Source organism: Montipora capricornis, chromosome 7 (genome assembly GCF_036669925.1).
Source record: "Montipora capricornis isolate CH-2021 chromosome 7, ASM3666992v2, whole genome shotgun sequence".
Lineage (NCBI taxonomy): Eukaryota > Metazoa > Cnidaria > Anthozoa > Scleractinia > Acroporidae > Montipora > Montipora capricornis.
In genome coordinates, this window is record NC_090889.1 from 16,166,498 (window position 1) to 16,171,736 (window position 5,239).

General features: G+C 40.3%; 1 long non-coding RNA gene across 1 annotated transcript in view; it reads left to right on the plus strand.

Moving 5' to 3' along the window:
• Positions 1-336: 336 nt before the first annotated feature.
• Positions 337-5,239, plus strand: part of LOC138058280 (uncharacterized) — a 22,167-nt gene continuing 17,264 nt past the window's right edge. The window contains exon 1 of the long non-coding RNA XR_011133842.1: positions 337-419. This is a non-coding gene — a long non-coding RNA (uncharacterized lncRNA). The remainder of the gene's footprint in view (positions 420-5,239) is intronic.

The window sequence follows — 5,239 nt, forward strand, 5'->3', positions numbered from 1 at the left end:
CCTTATATTCTTTAGACAGCGCACGCATGAGATATATCGTCGCCACAGTGTTCACGTAATAGTAGCTTGACTTGATTGAAAGTTACTGGGCAGCATTGTTAGATTTTTCGTTTACCTTCCCTTTGAAAAAAAACATCCATTCTCTTTCTCATTCTCGCTGGTTAATAATTAAATAGAAGCGGTTAATCGTTATATTATTGGTTAAATATTAGCTTTGTTTAATAAAGTCCAGTCCAGAGTCCAGTCCAGAGTCCAGTCCAGAGTCCAGTCCAGAGTCCAGTCCAAAGTCCAGTCCAGAGTCCAGTCTATATTTTCCAGTTGGCCTGCTTGCTCAGCGGACAGCGGAAAATGGAAACTCGCATGTGCTCGAAGTAACTTATAAATACAATTGATCAGAGTCAAGGTTTCGCTACTTACAGGTGAGTTTTGGCACTTTTTGCTGATCTATTATGATTACTTCTATTCGAGGAAGCATTCATCAAGCTCATGAAGCTTTCAGTGAGCATTCTAGAGGCCGACAGTGTGCATTTATGTCACTTGCAGCTTTGCATTTCAATCGATCGAATTCGATCGATTTATGGACACAAACAAATATCGATGACATCTTATGTCAGGGAGATCGCATATATTTACATGCACTAACCACTAAAATGGTTCCCGATGCCAATAGTCTTTCAATAGAGGAGTTGCCGGAGGTAGCAACCTCGCAGAACAATGTTGAGTACGGTTTAATGCACCTATCAATGTTAAGAGGAAATGTCCACTAAAACCGAGCGAAAATAAAAAAGGTTGGCACATGATGAAAAAATTTCGTGCAAAGATAGCCTATCATACTGTAAGAAACGTGGTGGGATTTTTTTCTTGAAAGATTTATTTAAATTCCCAAAAATGACGAAATTCTGTTCGGCCCCCGCCATCGAAGAAAACGCCGCCATTTTAGCGTAGGATGCTAAATTCAAATCAATCCCCGTTTGCAGTTCGCATCGCTTTTAACCTCACATTTGTGGGAAAGCCGTGAAAAATTAGCAAAATTTTGCGTGGTCGAAATTCCCGGCTCGGTGCATTTTTTCAGAAGGAAATAACCATTCCCGGTAAAATAGAAAATCGCCCGAAATTTTTAGATTTAGTTAGTAGAAACGTTGGTCTTAATCCGGATATACAAATTAGCGCCGGGCTTTTTATCAGCGCCGACTATCAACACCTTCAAAATCGGTGAAGTCACAGCCTTCAACTTGTGTAAATGCTGTCACGGAAGTCAGGCCGTGACTTCTGCCACTTCTTTTCAGTTGCTCATGATATCTTTCGTTTTTTAATTATTGGCGTATTATGAATGCGATTGCAAGATTTAAAGGGCTTTTTGCACTTGAACTAACATGTAGAAAACATAGTTGCGTGTATATTTCATTTAAAGTGAGGAATGAAGAGCGACTTATCATTATCAATTTCACAGTAATCCTGCGCTTGTTTTTGATATTTATTTGGAAGCATCAAGCCTAAAAAATAAATTAAGTGCGAAATGAAGGAAACAAAATTTACGTTGTCGTTGTGGTAAAATAAATTCTGATTTCAACCTGTTAAGGTTGAAATCAGAATTTATTAAAACCCTTAAGAATGTCACGCAAGGATTTGGACGTAATAAACCCCAGTCAGGCTCTCCTAATGGAGACAAAAAATTGAGCCCTACTATTAAACTGTATTCCTAACTGTTTCGCGATATAAGTGAGTTCTGAATACACGAAAGTAGCATATCGGATTCCTTCAGTAAAACGCTGCGCACGTACTAGATATTTTATTAAGTTCAACTTTGAAAAAGAATAAAATCGTCAGCGCGTAAAGAACCGTGACAAACTGAGATCCAACAACGAGGACGAGAACGGCCAACGGGAAATTTGGGGAAAAAGTTGTCAAAAAGTGCCACTAATTATATTGCACGCACAACATAAAACGTTCAAAGAGAGCAGTCATAAGACTGCGCAGAACAAAATGCTATCCCATTAATCCAGGTGATGTTACGGTTTTTGGCAATTTTAAGGATTTTAAACCCCACCAAATCGCAAGTATGAAAGTCCAATGTCGCGTTTTTTAAACTCGTATACAGAACTGCGTATTGTGAAAACAATTAGCAAATGTTATCTTGAAATTCCTTATCATACATTGCATTGTGAAATAATACAGAATCACGGGCAGCAAAGAAACGAAAACTTGACCAGAACTTTGAAAAGAAAATGTCGAATTCTGGTTTGGATATAATTTACTTAATCCAATACATACTACTTTAATCATAGCTGCTTACAAGTACACTTATCACTGAGCGTTTTTAATTTTTCGATGTACGGTCTCCGGCGCCTAACCTTGATGTCGTCAACAGCGATACCAAAGTGACAACACATCTCTCTTAGGAGTGGGATTGCAAGGGTGTTTAGTTTCCCTTTAGAGGACAGTTCGCAAAGGTTGAAAGAGTCAACAACAATCGGGTGCCTTGGTGTGAGATCGTCAACCACTTGGGATATCATGGTATCAATGTCAGCCTCATATCTAGCAGCTTCCATCACCTCGATTTCAGCTTCTTCGTCAGGGAGAGTTTTCTTGGACGCAAGACGTGAAAAGAACCCTCCTATTTGATTGGCTGTCAGGAAGTCGTCACTGGAACATCCTGGTACCATTGATATCTTTTGCATGCATCATAGATCGAGCCACTGATGCCGGATCAGCTTTTTGCCCTTTCATCTCTCCGAGGTTGAACTTTTTGGTAAGATATGACCGTTGTGCAACAGTGAACCTAGTACGTCGAGGTCCAGTTACCTTCAGCGCCCAGCCGATATCCAGATTTCGTGCACTTGCGTGTTTGGTAGGGACACTTAACGACGGGTACCATAGTGGCTCCTTGTCGTTCCAGTTGTTCTGCATATTGGACAGCAGCTTTTTCGTATAAGGTTTCATGCTCAAGGGTATATTGGTGCCTACCATGGTCCAAGTGACGAGGCACTGAGGAATACCTAATGAACCTTTTTATACATCCGTCCTCCGGACAAGCAAAAAGGCTAGTCGAAGCATCTTCCCCTCCCGAGCCTGTGGATTCTTTTTCATCCCCTGAAGGCTTCGCGGAAGCAGTTCGCCCTTTTATCGATGAGAAATTACTTCGGTGTACTTAGGCTACCACAAGGGCCGGTAAAGCGCCTGAACCTTGTCCAGAAGACTGCTGTTGATACACGATCTTACCCGGACCGATTCCGTACGCCCTGCACACGCGAATACCCTCAGCTGAATACTCTATGTTGGATAAAAGGCTTACACCATCTACCTTGAATGCTGGAGTTTCCACGCTTGCAAACGGTTCACAAAGCGTGACATGAAGTGAAGGCACTCCACCGAAAGATACCATGGCTTTGAACATCTGTTCTGGTGTCTCGATGTCATTTCCTGAATTTAGGAAGACTCTCATGTGAGACTTGATGGTCGCTGCCTTGCGGTCACACGCACCCTTTTCTCCCTGTGGATCTGAAAAGTCAAGCCTCTTGAGTACGATGCCCTCCTTTTGGCCTAATTTGCTTCAACTAATAATGACGTGCCCGCAGTGATAGCAGCCGGCATTGTCTTGCCGATAGTAGACGGTTGTCGAGCTTGACATGATGGATTTCAGCTGCTGGATCATGTCTGCCATTACTGCGAGAACGACATTGCTATCCTGACTGCCTTAAAAATATGGCAGAATGTCAGCATCTGTATTTCGCCATCTACTCTCGTAAACACAACTCTGATATGCCAAGGAATTCCTCGTTTTCCAAACTAGTCTGTCTGGCTCTCGCGGTACTTCCGTGGCAAATACTTCATGGCCCAGTCCTGGATGACAAGGACAGAGGATTCGTTTAGTGATTCCAGGAAGTTAATCCTTGCTGAATCTTGGTGGATTGAGCGTAAAATATGTGCCTTCCACGATACTATTCGAGCTTTTGCCTGTTTTACTAAGAAACGCATTTCTTCACAATCGTCATCTGATAAATTGCTTTCATTTTTAACGAGTGTGTTGTCTATTTCATCATCCATTGTTGATGCTAACAACTCGCAGTGATCGCAACAGTCGTCGTGGCGGTGTTTGCAGTCATCATAAAAAGCAGGATCTTTGCTACCACTCAATGCAAACAACCTGCAACGATCTGCCACAGTTGAACTCTCACAAACATGCACCTGCAATTGAAAACAAGACTTCTCAGTTCTCTTACTGTTTAAGGATTAAAAAACCGAAAATGAAATTATACATGCCCTATTCTTAAATCAATGGATAGAACAAAACCTACGAATGCTTCAACATCAACATGCGCGATGTATTTGTTAATTCACTTCTTTTATTGTTTTTGTTTTGTTTTGTTTTTGTTTTTTTCATTGATTCAAAGCTACAAGTTTCTATATGCCAGAAAAGTATGATAAAACGTTTGTATGCTTCACCAGCGACACATTTTAGTTGACAGGAACCTCTAATTTTTGAGAACTTGGGGTGGATATAAGTTAAGCTTTTGAAGCAGCGTATAAATGTAAACCACTGCTCGTGATAGCATCTCCGTTTACAGCGGTTTCTCATTAGTGCGATCTAAATGATGAATGAGAAAACCTACCCTGTAATCACTTTTAAGGTAGCGTTTTGCCGCACGTAGGCCACAGGATCCTTTCGGGCTTTTTGCCATGATGTATTTAAGGTGGCTCCCTAGAGTATTTGTGAATACCGTCATTTTACACTGGAAAACTCGAAAATTTACATGCTATGTAAATAATATGTAAATAACATGTAAATCCATGAAAATTTACTGTAAAAGATAATTTACATGGTTTTTGGACTTTTACATGTTTTCAGTAATCATGTAAATAACATGTAAATTTTTCGATTTGAACATGTAAATGTGAGACAAGATGCTGTAAATTCTGAAGACAAAACTTATGGAGATCATGTAAATAACATGTAAATTGGAGGAAGAGGACACAGTTAAGATCCTGTAAATAACATGTAAATCAAAAAAGGGAGACTGTCAAGATCCCGTAAATAACATGGAAATCGAAAAAGGGAGACTGTCAAGATCCTGTAAATATGATGTAAATTGAAAAAGGGAGATTGTCAAGATCCTGTAAATAACATGGAAATCGAAAAAGGGAGACTGTCAAGATCCTGTAAATATGATGTAAATTGAAAAAGGGAGACTGTCAAGATCGCGTAAATAACATGTAAATTGAAAAAGGGAGACTGTCAAGA